Source organism: Pituophis catenifer, unplaced genomic scaffold (genome assembly GCF_029215685.1).
Source record: "Pituophis catenifer annectens isolate HBS135680 unplaced genomic scaffold, rPitCat1.0.hap2 SCAF_614, whole genome shotgun sequence".
Taxonomy (NCBI): Eukaryota; Metazoa; Chordata; class Lepidosauria; order Squamata; family Colubridae; genus Pituophis; species Pituophis catenifer.
In genome coordinates, this window is record NW_027257494.1 from 1 (window position 1) to 17,660 (window position 17,660).

At 42.0% G+C, this 17,660-nt stretch overlaps 1 pseudogene; it reads right to left on the reverse strand.

Moving 5' to 3' along the window:
* Window positions 1-20: 20 nt before the first annotated feature.
* On the reverse strand, window positions 21-15,367 carry LOC139327042 (proton-coupled zinc antiporter SLC30A9, mitochondrial-like; annotated as a pseudogene).
* Window positions 15,368-17,660: the final 2,293 nt, after the last annotated feature.

Here is a 17,660-nt window from a genome sequence, read left to right on the forward strand (position 1 = left end):
AAGAGGAAAAAGAAAAGGGTTCAAAATCCTTACGGATGGCTTTGATCAGGTATCCTCACCGACTGGCTGATCCCCAACGCAAGCAAGGCCTGTGTGTGAAAAGAAAATGGGGCAGAGACCCCCACATTATTCAGCACCTTGAATTTCAGTTTGCCACCCACAAAAATGGGACCGTTTGATGTTTAATTTCAGAAGGTTTCACTGGAGTAAAGCAACTGCATTTTAAAGTCTTATCAATTTTTTACAATCTTGGAAATGCTTTAGTAACTTTAATAATTTAGGTAAAGATAATCCTCGACTTATAACAGTTCATTTAGTCACCGTTCAAAAGTTACAACAGGATTGAAAAAAGTGACTTATGGCCATTTTTCACAGTTACCACTTTTGCAGCATCCCAATGATCACATGATCAGAATTCAGACGCTTGACTTCAGAGGATAATTAGAACTGCAGAAAAAACAAAGGGCTACAATGGAGTCATTTGCCAAGCATCTGAATTTTAATCACATGACCACGGGGATGCTGCGACGGTCGTAAGTGTGAAAAATGTCCATAAATCTCTTTTTTTTCAGTGCCGTTGTAACTTTGAACGGTCACTAAATGGGGCTGTTGTAAGTCGTGGACCACCTGTGTATCGTGGGAGACAAAATAGAGCTGCGGTCGAAAGATGCAATTTTATCTTTGGCGGATCCTTGAAAATGACCCCTGCGTGTTCATCGACGTACAACGTTGCCTCCCGCATTTGGAGGGCATGCCATGCCGAGCTCGGCTGGCGTTGAAATAAAAAATCCAGAAACCCTGATTGTCATGATAGTGATGGTTCCTTAGTGGGGGGTAATGAAACATCTGCGGGAAAAACCCGCCAAACTCAGATAAACTCCCGTGTTCAACCCTGAGCTGCAGATAATCCTGTTCTGTGGTGTTGTGAAATCCAAAAGTTTGGGCAAATTAACCGCTCTCTGTATTGCATCAACAACTGCTAGGAGGATTCAAAATCCCTTAAATTAAAAAATTGGATAGAATTATGGATTAAATGGAGATACCGGCTAATGCCAGGAATTTCTGCTTTAAACACCGGTGGTGGAAATGGAGAAATTCCCTAAAATCGAATTGAAAGAATGGATTAGTAAACTAAAAGAAAATCAGATATATAAATGGTAGGACTGGAAGAACAAGGTAAAGAATATAACACAACTAAAGAACTTTGTAGCAGATATTAGATTAAACTAGTTGAATTTAATACAATTAGAGAAATGGATAAAAGGGGAAGAAAGATTCGAGGAGAAAGACAGGCAGTTAACAAAATTTGAAATGATTATAAACGAATGTGAGGTGAATGAAGAATATATAGGTAAAGTAAGAATTGGGAAAATATATAGAACTCCCTGAGAAGCACAAAATTGCAAACTTTGCTACTTACTTGATTGCAAGTATCTGCTAAGGAATGTATGGCTTCAGAGAACATGCTGGCAGAACCCGTGTACACCCAGGCAAGGAGCTTGAAGAAAAAATTCAAGCCGTTTCTGTAGGAGGAGGGAGAAACTATCGTCACAAGGAGGTAATGACACACTCACAATCTTTTGGAGACTCTGCAAAACTTTAAATACGCAATGCCGCTCTTGGATTGACAAATGGATGATGAGATTGGCGAGCGACCCAAGATATTCGCAAAGCCATGCATATGGGGATGAGTAGGACAAGTGTGGGAATGACCAAACTGTTGATTAGAGATCCAGCGCATGTGAGGAAGCCTGTGAGACACAGAAATTCAAAATATACGGCAGCTTCCACCTTCCCACTACTGTGCAAATCCCCTTGTTTTTCCTTTGTTTATCCATATTTGGCACCGTGGTCTGTACCACCAGCCTTAACCAGATCACCAGTAGATGGGTACCAAAATTAGGTTAGAAGAAAAGAAAGAAAGAAAGAAAGAAAGAAAGAAAGAAAGAAAGGAAGGAAGGAAGGAAGGAAGGAAGGAAGGAAGGAAGGAAGGAAGGAAGGAAGGAAGGAAGGAAGGAAAGAAAGAAAGAAAGAAAGAAAGAAAGAAAGAAAGAAAGAAAGAAAGAAAGAAAGAAAGAAAGAAAGAAAGAAAGAAAGAAAGAAAGAAAGAAAATCTCTGCAGCATTGTGAATGTACCACGTGCAGGAAAGAGCAAAAGTGCATGTAAGAAGGGAACACAAAATATACTAGCCAACAATTGTTCTTGCTTTCCAAAAAGCCTTGTTTTGAGAAACTGGGAAGCCTCCATCTGCACCGGAAATTTCTCTGATTTATAAGGCAGATTTAGTTTGGACTAAATCCCGAAAGCACTGTCTTAAATAACAACATGAAAGCAATGCAAAAATGGTCCAATAATTTGCAGGGAAAAAATTATTTTAATTAATCAGGATAGAGCTGGAAGGGGCCTTGGAAGTCTTCTGGTCCAATCCCTTGCTTAAGCAGGAGACCCTGGCCTATATATTGTTGCATTGTTTTATTCTCTGTTGTAAGGTGCCCAGAGTCCCTTGGGATTGGGGCGGCATAGAAATGCGACAAAATAAATAAATAAATAAATATACCATTTCAGACAAGTGACAGTCCAGTCTTTGACTCTTTGGTGCTTTCTGGTCCTTTTATTTACATAAAAATTACCTTAAGCTCTTACAACTTGCCTCCAGAAGTTGTGGGTGCCCCAACACTGGAGATTTTTATGAGGAGATTGGACAGATTTTCCTGAATTTTTATTTCAGGGTTTCCTGCCTGAGCAGGGGGTTGGACTAGAAGACCTCCAAGGTCCCTTCCAACTGTCATTCTTTAGTCTAATATTCCAACTCAGCCAACCTTTAAGCTTTCCTTTCTAAACTAAAATTCTGATTTCCGATACAGCATTAGCCAATATATGACAACATAATAAAACAGCATTGAGCTGTCCCAGATTAAGCTTTGCAGCGTCTATGTTTAAGAGCCATGGACACGTAAAGAAAAAAAAGAAAAGAAAACTTACATGCAAATAGCGACCATCACCACTTTTCCTGGACCGCTCAGAAATATAGCTGATGCACGGGAACGTGGCTAAATTAAAGACAGAAGCATGTAGTTTAAGGCAAACTACACGCTTCCCTGTATGTGTTTCACAAACAATGCAATGCTTTTACGAATATGATGTCGGATATTGCCTATTTTAAATTGCCAAGTTTGGGGAACCCTGACATAGACAATGATCTCATGTAGGCAGGTGTGGCCACCGTCTTCTCTCAAATTTTACAAAGGTTGCCTTCACAAGCTTTGTAACAAACCTTCACTTCAGAGGCCAGGCCTGCATTTAGCCATTGAGATCATTTAAATTGAGAAAACAGATTTCACACTCAGTAGAGACAGTAAAAATTATTAAAGGACAGTTACACAGTTACATCACTAATTGCATTTAAAAAATTTGGCCATGAATAGGCTTTTACAACTAATGTTTTTTTTTTTTAATTCACCTTAGTTTCTCCTTGGAAAGTTCGGTATTCTCTCAACAACTTCTGGCTTCTAAATAATTCTGTAAAAAGAACAGAGAAAGATGGAAGAAATAACAATGCTGACAGAAATAACAACTGCTGCTATGGTCAAGAAAACCTGAAAGTATTTACTGATCTGAAAAGTGACTGCTGTTAAAGATATTTAAAGCTTAAATATCTTTAATAAAGAAGAGCCAAGAATTCTTGTAATAGAATTCTACAGATCTTATAATGTTTACAGTAATGAAATCCCTCTACTCACACCTATGTAATTTTAGATTTATCATTAGAAGAGTAGAAGGTAAACGTAAAGGTTCCCCTGGCACATACGTGCTAGTCGTTCCTGACTCTAGGGGGCGGTGCTCATCTCCGTTACAAAGCCAGAAGAGCCAGCGCTGTCCGAAGACATCTCCGTGGTCATGTGGCCGGCATGAAACGCCAAAGGCGCACGGAACGCTGTTACCTTCCCACCAAAGGTGGTCCCTATTTTTCTACTTGCATTTTTTAATGTGCTTTCGAACTGCTAGGTTGGCAGACGCTGGGACAAGTAATGGGAGCTCACCCCATTACGCGGCACTAGGGATTCGAACCGCTGAACTGCTGACCTTTCAATCGACAAGCTCAGCATCTTATCCACTGAGCCACTGTATCCCCTTTATAAGAGTATACCTGATAGCAAGACAGTTGTCACGATGACTCATTTTAAACTTGCCTAATACAGCTAAATATCCATATTAAGAGCCTTGATGGTACAGTGGTCTAAGCACCGTTATTAACACAGCTGCTTGCAATTACTGCAGGGTTCGAATCTCACCAGGCTCAAGGTTGACTCAGCCTTCCATCCTTTCTAAGGTAGGTGAAATGAGGACCCAGTTTGTGGGGGCAATAAGCTGACTTTGTATAAATATACAAAAAGGATGAAGGCTATTGCTTAACGCATTGTAAGCCGCCCTGAGTCTCTGGAGAAGGGCGGCATATAAATCAAATTTAAAAATAAATAAATAAATAAAATTTGCTTAAAGCTTTCCTCCCTTAAATTGCAGCTACTTGTCCTCTTCTTTACAATCCCTTTTTAACTTTTTGACCCAGGATAGCATAGTTTGCAATCCTTCAGACGCAGCCAGACCAGGGCAGAATATAAAAAGGAACTGTTATTTATACAAGTAGTTCTCGACTTAACAATAGTTTGTTTACTGACCCTTCCAAGTTACAACGGCACTGAAAAAAGGGACTTATGACCGTTTTCCACACTTACGACCTTTGCAGCATCCCCATGGTCACGGGATCAAAATTCAGAAGCTTGGCAACTGAATTATATATTTATGATGGTCGCAGCGTCCCAGGGTTACATGATCCCATTTTGCGACCTTCTGACAAGCAAAGTCAACAGGGAAGCCAGATTCACTTAACAACCTTGCCGCTAACTTAACAACTGACTTAACAACTGTGGCCAGAAAGGTCGTAAAATGGGTCAAGACTCACTTAATGCATGTCTCACTAAGCAATCAAAATTTTGGGATCAATTGTGGTCGTAAGTCGAGGAACATCAAATGATTCTAAGAGGCTTATAGTCAATGAAGTGAAATACAAATTCAGAACACTCATAATGACCTAATATCTCAAACCCAATTCAACCCAGCCTCCCCTCATCATCATCATCCTCTTTTAATGACCCCATAATCTCTGGCGGGGGGAGTCTGGGCAACTGAATGGAGCTAGCAGAGTGTTTTAATGGCCAGATGCCCTTCTTGTCGCCAATGCGGAGTTATATTCAGCAGATATATTCTCATTGTACCCACAGAGAGAAATATCTGCCTCTACCTAGGATCAAACTCACAGCCTCCAGATTGTAAGGCGAGAGGCTCCACCTCTAGGCCACTGCACCACTCATCAACCCAGTCTCCCCTGCTTCTAATTAAATCTACTTCCAGAAGATCTTAGGAGCCACACACAGAAAAACACAATTTAATTAAGTAACACCACTGGATGTCCCTTGCAGTCAAAACTATGAAGCGCTTCCGGAAGTGTGTTTTACACTTACTTTCCATGTATTCCCTTTCGGCTTCTATGCGCCTTTTTCTCTCTCGAGCAAGAGCTTCAGGGCTTCCCCAGACTTCTATAGACCTGTTTTTACAAAGTGGGGAAAAAGAGACAGATCTGACTTGCCAACACTTTTGACTAATGAAAAAAGAGGGAATATGTGACGTGCTCTCTGGAAGGTAAAATTCATGGATGTAAGAACCAGGGTGGATAAAAATCAATGATTTTTTTTAAAAAAAATAAAAAAAAACAGATTTTTTTTATTTAAATCGGATTTTTTTTATTTAAATCGGATTTTTTTGATTTTTATCAAATTTATTTTAATAAAAAACTTTTGGGGTAAAAATCTATCGTAAGATAGTTTTCTATTTAAGATACATAAATAATTTAGTTTATTCAGCATGAAATGGAGCTTAGTTACGTAGCATGAGGCTATATATTCTGCAACACTGGGACTATCCGTGAGTCAACAGTGGGTCAAAGGAGTAGCAGAGATGACAGCTGCTCTTTAAAAATTATGATTTAAATCGAGTTGATTTAAATCAAGCCTTTTTACTAGTGATTTAAATCATGATTTAAATCAAATCCTGGTAAGAACTAAGACATTTACCTGAGCTAACAAAATAGGATGTTAACCAAGCTAAGCGAAGGAAAGAAGGGGGAGGAGCCTGTTAATTTTGAAAGAAGTGTTTAACTCTTCCTGAATCAAGCTAACATTAGGATTCAAGCAGGCGTCCTCCAACAAGCTGCTACCCATATGACTTGAATGGTAGGTTGGGTGCTCTTATTGCAATTTATCTGGATCACAGCAGATTTAACACAATCCAACCTTCAATATTTCCCCTTGGATAGCTTCATTAACGCAGCAAGAATCAACGACAAGAGATGCACAATTTGCTGTGTCACAACATGAGCTGTGCTGTCTCTTAAGTGCGCCATGTTGAAAAAAAAGAGAAATACAAAAAGCGTTGTTTATGTGGTTTAGTCAAAATGCTTTGGCAATGCTTTTATTTCCTACTATTTTTTAAGATTCTTGTCTAATCTGATGATTGGTTAGATGGTTGGGAAAACATCAGGGTGGATAAAGATCGATGACTTTTTTTTTTAAAATGGATTTTTTAAAAATTTAAATCAGATTTTTTTTTATTTTTATCAAATTTATTTTAATAAAATGCTTTTGGAGTAAAGATATAAAGGGTTTCTATTTAAGATACATTAATAATTTAGTTTATTCAGCATGAAATGGAGCCTAGTTATGTAGCATGAGGCTGTATATCCTGCAATATTTACATTTTTGGCAAATCCATTCAACGAATCCAAGCTCTGCAAGCTGTGATAGCATGCACTGCATTGATGCATTCACACAATTTCGCCGTTAACCATGAGATAAATCATAAAACAAAGTTCAGGAATATTCCTTTATCACATTGTTTTGCAAATCTATGTACACTACGAACTGACTGTTTGAAGAGAAATGCATCTGTACCACTCTTAAGTGTGAGGAGGAAGGGGAAGCAGTAAAAATGAAAGTGAAACCTTCTAAGCAGCTTATACATATAATATTAAAGAGCACCTGTCATTTCAGATCCATCCTGGCAATGCCTGTTACGAGGGCATCCACTCATTTGCTGCCCACTACGTCTCTCACCTTGTTGTGTCATTGCTGCATCACCAGCCGTCCCATTAAAATGAATGGGACTGTTGGTGAGTCAATAGTGGGTCAGAGGAGGAGCTGCTGTGGGACAGAGATGACAGGTGCTCTTTAAAAATTATGACTGAAATCGAGTTGATTTAAATCAAGCCTTTTTACTAGTGATTTAAATCCACCCTGGAAAACACAAATTAAGCATTGTCCATTCCCCCTAAGCCACCAATGAAAAAAAAAAATCAGTCAACATTCTGAACTCTGGTTTTATTGCCTGAAGAAACCACAACTAAATGAGAGTCAAAAATGACTTAAGTTAACACGGTTTACCAGCTAATGAGCAAATTGTGTGAACTTGACAGGAAAGCGTTAGAAAGTAAAATCTCTACTTAAGATAACCTTTTCAAAGATGCTCTTACTTAGCTTCCACTTCTGATCTCAAAAACACAGTGAAAGCTTCGGTATCGTCATGAGGGCTTCGTCGTTTGATTTTCCTAAGTTGGTCAAGATCACTGTTGAAGGAGACAGGAAAAAAAAAAGAAGAAGAAAAGCAAAGATTATAAGGTCTGAGTCAACATTGAGCCTGGTGAGATTCGAACTGCCAAATTGCAGGCAGCCGGTAGTCAGCAGAAGTAGCCTGCAGTACTGCACTCTAACCACTGCGCCACCATGGCTCTAAGTACCAAATAAACAATGAGTACGAGGACAAAAAGTTCATGTAAAAATGCACTGAGTACCAAATTTGATGAGTTTCGAAGCAGTTGAGTACCAAGGTACCGCAGAATTTGGTGCCTCTTGTTGGTAGCAATTTTCACCACTCACTCGTACTTGTAAAGTTGTAGTAACTTTGAAAAACACCATTTATTTATTTATTTTACTTTATTTTATTTCTATACCGCCCTTCTCCTGCGGGATTCAGGGCGGTGTACAGCCAAGATAAAACATTGCATATAAAATTTAAAAACAGTTTAAAAAACAATTAAATAATTTCGGCCCAAGATTTAAAACAACCCAATTAAAACCGAATTCAATTAAAACTGAGAGGATGGGATCAAGCCAGCCCGGCTAGATGGAATAAGTGTGTTTTCAGGGCCCGACGAAAAGTCCAGAGGTCTGATATCATGCGTATCTCAGGGGGCAGGTCATTCCAGAGGGCAGGGGCTGCCACAGAGAAGGCTCTCCCCCTGGAGGTCGCCAGCCGGCACTGTCTGGCCGACGGCACCCTGAGGAGGCCCTCTCTGTGCGAGCAAACTGGTCGGTGGGAGGCTATTGGCGGCAGAAGGCGGTCTCGCAGATACCCCGGCCCTAAGCCATGGAGCGCTTTAAAGGTGTTCACCAACACCTTGAAGCGCACCCGGAAGACCACAGGAAGCCAGTGCAGCTCGCGCAGGAGAGGTGTCATATGGGAGCGGCATGTCGTTCAAATTTAAAATCTGAGAGGTGAACGTACCTGGACTTAAGGCAAAATTCACTGATTGCTCTCACGCCAGTGATGAAGTTATTCTTTGTGTACTTTGGTCCATATTCTCTTTTTTTAAGCACAGCTTTCACTTGAAAAGAGAAGGGGGAAAGCATTACACTCGGAGGGTCTCTGGAACTTGGAAGATACAAGCCAGAAGTCGACTTACAGGAGTTTGTTTAGTGACCGTTCGAAGTTACAATGGTATTGAAAAAAATGATTTATGATCATTGTTCATACTTAGGATCGTTGCGGCATCTCTACGATCATGGGATTTACATTCAGATGCTTGACAACTGACTCACATTTATGACGATACCCCTTTGTGACCTGACAAGCAAATTCAATGGGTAAACCAGATTCACTTAATAACTATGTTACTAATTTAAGAACTGCAGTGATTCACTTAACAAATGTCTTGAGAAAAGTCATAAAATGGGGCAAAACTCACTTAACAAATGTTTCATTTAGCAAAAGAAATTTTGGGCTCAATTATGGTCGCAGGTCAAAGACTCCTTGTACTAATGTAACACATTTTCACCTACTGGATTAAAGCCACCAACATTTATTCTAACTTGTCAGAGAGATTAGATGTGATCTGGTTGTAAAACTTGAAAAGTGAATGACAAATCAAAAGCAGTTTCTCAGTCAGTAGAGAAGTGAGAATGAGCGTTTATTACCAATCAAGATTGGATTTATTTAAGAATTAAATTGAATTCGGAGACTGAAGGCCCTTGTGGGTAAATACAGATTATCATCTTTGGTAGTTTTATCAAAAAGGGATTCTAAGACCATCTTAAACTTCTATGCATGCCCACAGAAGGACATCAATTACCTTTTACTTGAATTGGTTGCTGTGGGAAAGGAATCTGATTGATAGCGTCTCGGGCTGGAAAAATAAAAGACATAGTTGTATTGCTGTGTTTGCGTTGTAAGAAAAAAACATTGAGATATTGGGACAGCATTATTTGGCAAATGGAACGGACTGTTGTTCCTGAATCATTAAAACACACGAGTAGTCCCAAAAACCTCTTTTATTGCAACAGCTGTGAATTACGTTCATTCACAGCTGAGTTCCAATTAGTTGCAAAAAGTCCTTTGGGAGAAGTCCTTTGGGATAATCACCAACCTTTATCTCCCTTGACACTCTGCCAAAGACCTACTTGGCAAAGCCACACGGAGTCCAGAATCAAACAGAGATGCTGACTGGGAACAGAATTAACAATGTTGCTTTCCTGCAAAGGGCCCACGTTCCTTTGCTCCTCTTTTAAGCCTTATGGGAGGGGCCAATCATCTCTAGGCCTCACTCCCGAGTTGTCCCTTTTGTTTGAACTGTTCTTGCCTTCTGGCAGCTCTGCGCATGTGCACACTAGGAACAGGCTCCTCCTGTTCCTCTGTCTCTCTGATATCGGACTCTGGAGGCTCCGGAGTCATAACTCCCAGATGGCCCTGGCTCCATCTCTGCCTCAGATGCAGAGCCCTCGTCCGAGCCTTCCCCAGACTCCAGGACTGGCCCATGTTCCTCCCCAGCCTCCTCACTGTCCGACTCCACTGCCAGCTCCGCAGGCTGCTGGGGGACCACAACATGTACATTGGAAGAAAGCAATTTCAAATTTTCTACATAAATCTTCCAATGATTTCTTTCCCTCCTGGGCCTCGCTATTACATAATTCAAATTTTAACTGGTTCACTTCCCACCAAAAAGTTTCTTTATATTGTAAGGACACAACAAAAGAAACACCAGTCTTGTGGATAGATTGTGATATTTTGTCTTAGTGTCAGAAAGAAAGGAAATGAGATTTTTTTTAGCTCTGAAATATTCTTTTGCATTCTACAATACCACTGATTTCACTAAGAGTAAAATGTATCACAGAATGATACATGATCATACATCTTTAATTAGCAGCCTCAACAATACTGTATTGAGTTGTGACCTCAGTAACAAAGTTACTATACTGTTGCTTTATTCCCTGGAGTTGGACCGCTGCCGTATATCTGCTACCGGTAAATTGAAATTAATTCCACTAAATTAAAGACATTAGAATTTGTCTTCTGAATGGAAGATCTTGGCAAGAGAGTCTCTTCTGTTAATAACAAGCATGCTTGACTCATGGCATGAATTAGTTAAAAAAAAACACACAACAACTTGATTTTAAGACAAGAATTTCTCCTTGAACTTGGAGAAAATAGGGTGGACAAGGCAACAAAATCAGAATAATCTTTCCCATTAAATAAGATAAATAGAATAGACCTAAACGTACAGGTTTTTATTTGTTCCAATACACAGTAGAAACTTGTTGAGTATCCTTGAAAATAGTGTTGGTTCCCAATAGAACTAGTATTTTTTAAAAAGCTAGAAGTTGGCTAAAAGTTGTTTTCCGTTCTTATCTTTGCAGCATTAAAATTACAGTCGCATGTTTGCAATGGGGAAGTCAGAGCTAGAAGCCAAATTCAATTCCTTTCACACTTCCCAGTAGTATTTTCCCCCCTGTAAAGCGAACAGGGTTTTTTTTTGAAAAATTAACATGTAAACTCTGATCAGGAAAAACAGTCACGTAACAACTTAATCTTAACGGATTATTGGTTATTCAAGTAATGTTACGCATCTTCTCTCTACCTGAATCTCAAAGGTTTAACAAAAACATACTGCTCAAAAGAAAGCAAGCCTCACTTATTTAATTAAAGGATGGACGATTTCAGGGAGTGAAGTCCAAAATATATTGTATATTGTAGTCCTCGACTTACAACAGTTCATTCAGTGACCGTTCCAAGTTACAATGGCACTGAATAAAGTGACTTATGACCGCTTTTCACACTTATCACCGTTGCAGCATCCCGACAGTCACGTGATTTACACTCGAGTGCTTGACAACTGGTTCATATTTATGATGGCTGTAGTGTCCGGAGTCATGCATTCCCCTTGCATGACATTCTGACAAGCAAAGTCAACGGAGAAGCCAGATTCACTTAACAACCAGGTTACTAAGTTAATGACTGTGGCGACTCACTTAACAACCGCTGCAAGAAAAGTTGTAAAATGGGGCAAAATTCACTTAGCAAACGTCTTGCTTAGCAACAGACATTTTGGGCTGAATCGTGGTTGTAAGTCGAGGTTTGCCTGTATTTCAAAGTATTGAAATATGACAGGCAAAATCAAAAGCGGTGGATAACTTTTAGGGGAAGCAGGATCGCTCCGAAAGAAAACATCCTGAATCAGCGGTGCCTTCTGCCATCGTTGTCAGACGATTCAAAGTCGCGACAAAGAGAAATCTCTGGGTTTAACCCTGGTTAATTCTAATCACTTCATTACAGTGTCACTATCGAAGAAATCTTTGGAGCGAAGAGGAGCAGCTACACTGACCCCTTCAACGCAGGTTGTGAACGGGATGAACCTACCGGACGCTGTTTTCTGCGCACTGCCTTCTGAGCCTGAAGAACTGGCATCTGGAGTTCTTGTGCTGTTCTTCTGATCGTTGGAGGAATAAGCTCTGACTTGACTGGCGGGATGAGGGAGAGACCTACCTGGCAGAATGGCCAGGAGTCTCCCAGGTTTAATAGGAACTTGCCAGCCTGATGGAAACATGAAAGTAGATGATAGTTTTAGAAGATAGAAGAACACCTTTGGTCAATACTAAAAACCAGGTGAGAAGACATCAAACTGTTACGATTATTGAAATGTTTACTAGATGGGCTTACCAAAGGACAATAGGAAGGTTGCAGAGAACAGATCAAGGCTGGCGGAGGGAAAAGGATATTCAAATGAGACGGAACTTTTCCCAAATGGAACACTGGTTATCACAAAACCTGATACAGGGGAAAGAAAATAGCAGCCCCTTGCAAAGGAAATTTTTAAAAAAGCCAAGAGGTACCAGATAATTTAGTTTTGGATCTCACACGTGATTATGAAACAATAAATGTTAGTATTGCTGAACCGTTTTATGGCAAATTAAAATATTTCTCCAATACTAAGTTTATTTACTTCACGCTCCCCAAATTTATTTATTTATTTATTTATTTTATTTATTTATTATATTTCTATACCGCCTTTCTCCCGTAGGACTCAAGGCGGTGTTCAGTCAAGAAAAATATAGACACACAAACATCATAAAATTGCTAATTAAAATTATTACTTAGTTTGGTCAATTAAATAAAACCCAGAATTAGATCACATTTAAAAAATCAATTTAAATCAATGGAATTTAAAAATTCCACTCATAGGGAACAATTTATTATGCTCGCTAACGGGATGCAGTAAAGTTAGCTTCTGTTTAAATAGAATAATTTAAGGCTGCAGAGAAAGATTTGCAAAACAATAAATAAGACAAGATGTATCTTACAACGAGACAGAGAAGTATTTAAACAGAGTGAGCCTTCCCCCCCCCCCCCGCTTTCAAGCTACTGACATACACAAAATCATCTGAACTTGATATATTTACAAGCAAAAATAAATCTATGCATGCAGCTAACAGCTGGGTTCCCATGCAATATTAGGCTTGATTTTCCCTTAACACATACAAAGCCAGTCATTGCTGGTTCAGGGGTCTACTCAGTCTAGAACAGGGGTGTTCAACTGTGGCAACTTCAAGACTAGTGGACTTCAATTCCCAGAATTCCCTAGCCAGCCTGGCTGGGGAGTTCTGGGCGTTGAAATCCCCAAGTCTTGAAGCTGCCGAAGTTGGACAGCCCTGATTTTTTTAAAAAAAAATCATATTCCCAACGCAGAAGTAACATTGGAATGGACACCAAGTGGTACATTTAGGCTTCTACAGAATGAATGCTAACAAAGCAGAGCAATCTTGCAAGCAATTACACCTCAGCTCCCAAAGCTCTGGAGCGGTGGGTCTTGTCAACATATTAAACCATAACTTTTTTTTTTTTAATTTGATTTATATGCCGCCCTTCTCCGGAGACTCAGGGCGGCTTACAATGCGTTAAGCAATAGCCTTCATACTTTTGTATATTTATACAAAGTCAGCTTATTGCCCTCACAAACTGGGTCCTCAATTTACCTACCTTAGAAAGGATGGAAGGCTGAGTCAACCTTGAGCCTGGCGAGATTCGAACCTGCAGTAATTGCAGGCAGCTGGTCTTAATAACAGGGTGCTTTAGACCACTGTACTACCAAGGCTCTTTGCAGTCCCATGTGGAGAGCCCAGAAAAGCATGCAACCATGGGGCTGGCTGGTGCTCCAAGAGCCCTCCCTTCGTCTTTCAATTCATTTTAAGAGTGTCTAATTACCCCTTACCTCTTTTGAAATGTTTAATGCTTATGTATTGCGTTTATATTTTCATATTTAATATTTTATTCTACACTGCCCAGAGTCCTCTCTGGGGTGGGTGGGTAAGTCAAAAACACAAATAAATAAATAAATAAATAAATAAAAAGCATACGATAGGAATCAGACCCACGGGTCAACCCTTGATCAAAATCCTGATTAATTCTAAAGGCGGACATACTGTCAACACCAGGGGTCAGCAACCTGCGGCTCTGGAGCCGCATGTGGCTCTTTCACCCCTCTGCTGTGGTTCCCTGTCACTCAAAATATGCATCCCAACCCCCAATGTGCAACACTCACTGGCACGTGATTTATTGAGCTTTTCAACCTCCGGTAGGCCAACCATGGATAAATCCAAGAAAAGAAAAGTTTCAGAAGAAAACAGAACGTTTAATTCAACTACATATGCTAGTTTTGTGGCCGCTCAAGAAATAGTCAGGCACGGGAAGGGTTTTTGTGGCTCCCGGTGTTTTCTTTTCTGTGGGAAACGGGTCCAAACGGCTCTTTAGAGTATTTTAAGTTTGCAGAACCCTGGTCAAGACAGTCACGTCACCTCCGCTAATCAAAACCATCACACAAAATACATGTGGTCCTCGACTTACGAACATGGCGGCCCCCCAACATTTCTCTTCTTCAGTGAAACATTGGTTAAGTCTGTTTTGCCCCGTTTTACGACCTTTCCTGACCCGGTTGTTCAGTGTACCGCCGCAGTTGAGAAGTTAAAAGTCACCCAGGTGGTTAAGCGACTCTGGCTTCCCCCCCCCCGCTGACTTTGCTTGTCGGAAGGTCGCAAAAGGATCCCGGGAAGGTGCGACCCGTCATAAATGTGAGTCAGCCACCAAGCCCCGCTGCATTTCGACCACGAGGGATGCCGCAACAAGTTGGGTATAAAACGGTCCTGAGTCACTTCCCCCCCCCCAGTGCCGCCGTGACTTGGAACGGTCACTAAACGAACGGTCGTAAGTCGAGGACTACATGGCGGGCACCAAAAACTTGATGGGTTTAGACTTGAGTTGCTGAGGGGGAAAACCTGCTAATCGTGACTCCCAACGCCAGAAAAAGCCTCTTGCCGAAAGACTTTTTAAACCCGCGTCTCGCTTAACGACGTAAATGGTGGGGGCTCCATTATGGTCATAGATCGAGGATTGCCTGTTTTAATACCCTCCCTCCCCCCAAAAGCCGCCCCTCCCTCCCTGGACGGCCAAGAGGGGCCCTTGTAGCTCCTTTCAGGCCCCCTCAGAGGTCAAGAAACCTCCCCCCGGCCACACTCACCGGGACAGACCGGCGGGCAAAGGCCTCCCCGCCGCCGCAGCAGCAGCCGCAGCTGGTAAAAGCACCGCCATCCCTTCCGCTGAGCGGCCAGAGCCGGCAGCATCCTCCTCCCGCGCTCGGCCTAAGGGCGAAAGGAGAAGGAGGCCGGCGAGGAAATCGCCTCATGGGTGACTCTTCGCCCGGCCGGTTCTCCACAGATGAGGGGCCGCCATTTTGGGAAGGCGGAGTCTCAGAAACCGGATGTTGGGGGGGGCGCGAGAAAGAAAAAGAAACCCGTGCCGCTCTGTCTTCTTCGTCTCTATGGTCCGCCTTGAAGGGCAATACAACGATGAGGGAGAAAGCGTGTGTGTGTGTGTGTGTGTGTGTGTGTGTGTGTGTGTGTGTGTGTGTGTGTGTGTGTGTGTGTGTGTGTGTGTGTGTGTGTGTTTTTCCTCCTACGTCATTTCCTGTTCGGGCGAAACCATTTCTCCCCCTGGTTTCACCTTGCGGGGATGCTCCTCGTCCACCCCTGGATGAGTCTTATTATTGGGACCATGTTGGAGAACAACATGCCTTGGTAGTACAAGAGTTTAAGGCACCCTGTTATTAAGCTGCTTAAGACCAGCTGCCTGCAATTACTGCAGGGTTCGAATCTCACCAGGCTCAAGGTTGACTCAGCCTTCCATCCTTTCTAAGGTAGGTAAATTGAGGACCCAGTTTGTGGGGGCAATAAGCTGACTTTGTATAAAAATATACAAAAGTATGAAGGCTATTGCTGAGCGTATTGTAAGCCGCCCTGAGTCTTCGGAGAAGGGCGGCATATAAATCAAATTAAAAAAAAAAAAAAATTCACCTGGAGAACATCTCTGGGTGTCGTCGCAAAGGGTTAGCACCGACCTGATGGCACAAAATCAATCCGTTTCTCTCATCATTTGATGAATTCATTCCCCAATATCGTTTCTAACAAGTCGCCACGAAGATTCCTGCGTCTCGAAAGCGTAAGGAACGGCTAATCTGCAAGGGAGGTGCAGGTAGTCCTCGACCTACGACCGCAATTCAGGCCAAAATCTCGGCTGCTCAGCGAGACGTTTGTTGAGTGAATTTTCTTTCTGACCTTTCTTGCCGTAGTTGTTACGTTGAGTCACTGCGGTTGTCCAGTTGGTAACACGGCGGTTCACTGAATACGGCGTTGGCTTTGCTTCTCAGAAGGTCGCAAAAAGTGACTTCATAACCCTGCTGTTCTGACCCGGCTCCCCAAACACGACAAACCCTCTGACGTGAACTCAAAAGATGCCTTTATTAGGAATGCCGGCAACCCCTGCAAAAAGTTTCTAATGAGTACAGCTGGCCGGAAGATGAATAGCTGTCTGTCACACCTATTTGTCTCCGCCCCCTGCCTTTTATCCCCAGATCTAGGGTGGGGCTTCGCTAGCAGTGGTGGCTCTTCCGTCCCAAGGACCGGCCCATAGATTTCCACTGCTCTCCTCTCCTCTGCACATCTGCATGTCAGGCACTGGACCCAGCTGTTCCTCCTCTTCCTCATCAGCCACCTCCAGACCTGGGGGTGTTGACTCTCCATATGAGGGCTGACGGACAGCACAGGCTCCACCTCTCTCTGTCTCTCTCTCTCTCTCTCTCTCTCTCTCTCTCTCTCTCTCTGCCAGCTCCATTCCCTCCTCCCCCTTGGATCCTCAATGCTGGCCAGGACTCCCACGCCGCCTTCTCATCTGATTCGGCTGCTAGAGGGGCTGGCGGCTGACAGGCCACAACACCCGGGACATGGCGACTGTCATAAATAGGAGCCAATTGCCACGCGTCTGAATTTTGATCCCTTTACCACGGGGATGCTACAATGGTCTTAAGTGTGAAAAAATGTTCATAAGTCACTTTTTTCATTCCTGTTGTAACTTTGAGTGGTCACTAAACGAACTGTTGTAAGACGAGAGCTACCTGTAATCTGATGTGACCACAGCTCTTCTGAATGCAAGGGCCGAAGACGGGATCTCAATTGGATTTTGACACACACCCTCCCTCCCTAAAAGTGATTTAATTTGTGATGAAATAAATACCGTATTTTTCGGATTATAAAACACACCTTCCCCCCCCCAAAAAAAAGAGGGTGAAAATCTGGGTGCGTCTTATGCTCCGAATGTAGCCCCACCCAGCTTCTCAAACAGAAGTTTCAGAGGCTGAAAAAAGCATCAGAAAAAAAGCTTCAGAAAAAAAGCCTCCAAACAGAGCTCCAGAAAAGAAGCCTCCAAACAGAGCTTCAGAAAAAAAGCCTCCAGAGCTTCAGAAAAGAAGCCCCCAAACAGAGCTTCAGAAAAAAAGCCCCCAAACAGAGCTTCAGAAAAAAAGCCTCCAAACAGAGCTTCAGAAAAGAAGCCCCCAAACAGAGCTTCAGAAAAAAAGCCTCCAAACAGAGCTTCAGAAAAGAAGCCCCCAGAGCTTCAGAAAAGAAGCCCCCAGAGCTTCAGAAAAGAAGCCCCCAAACAGAGCTTCAGAAAAGCC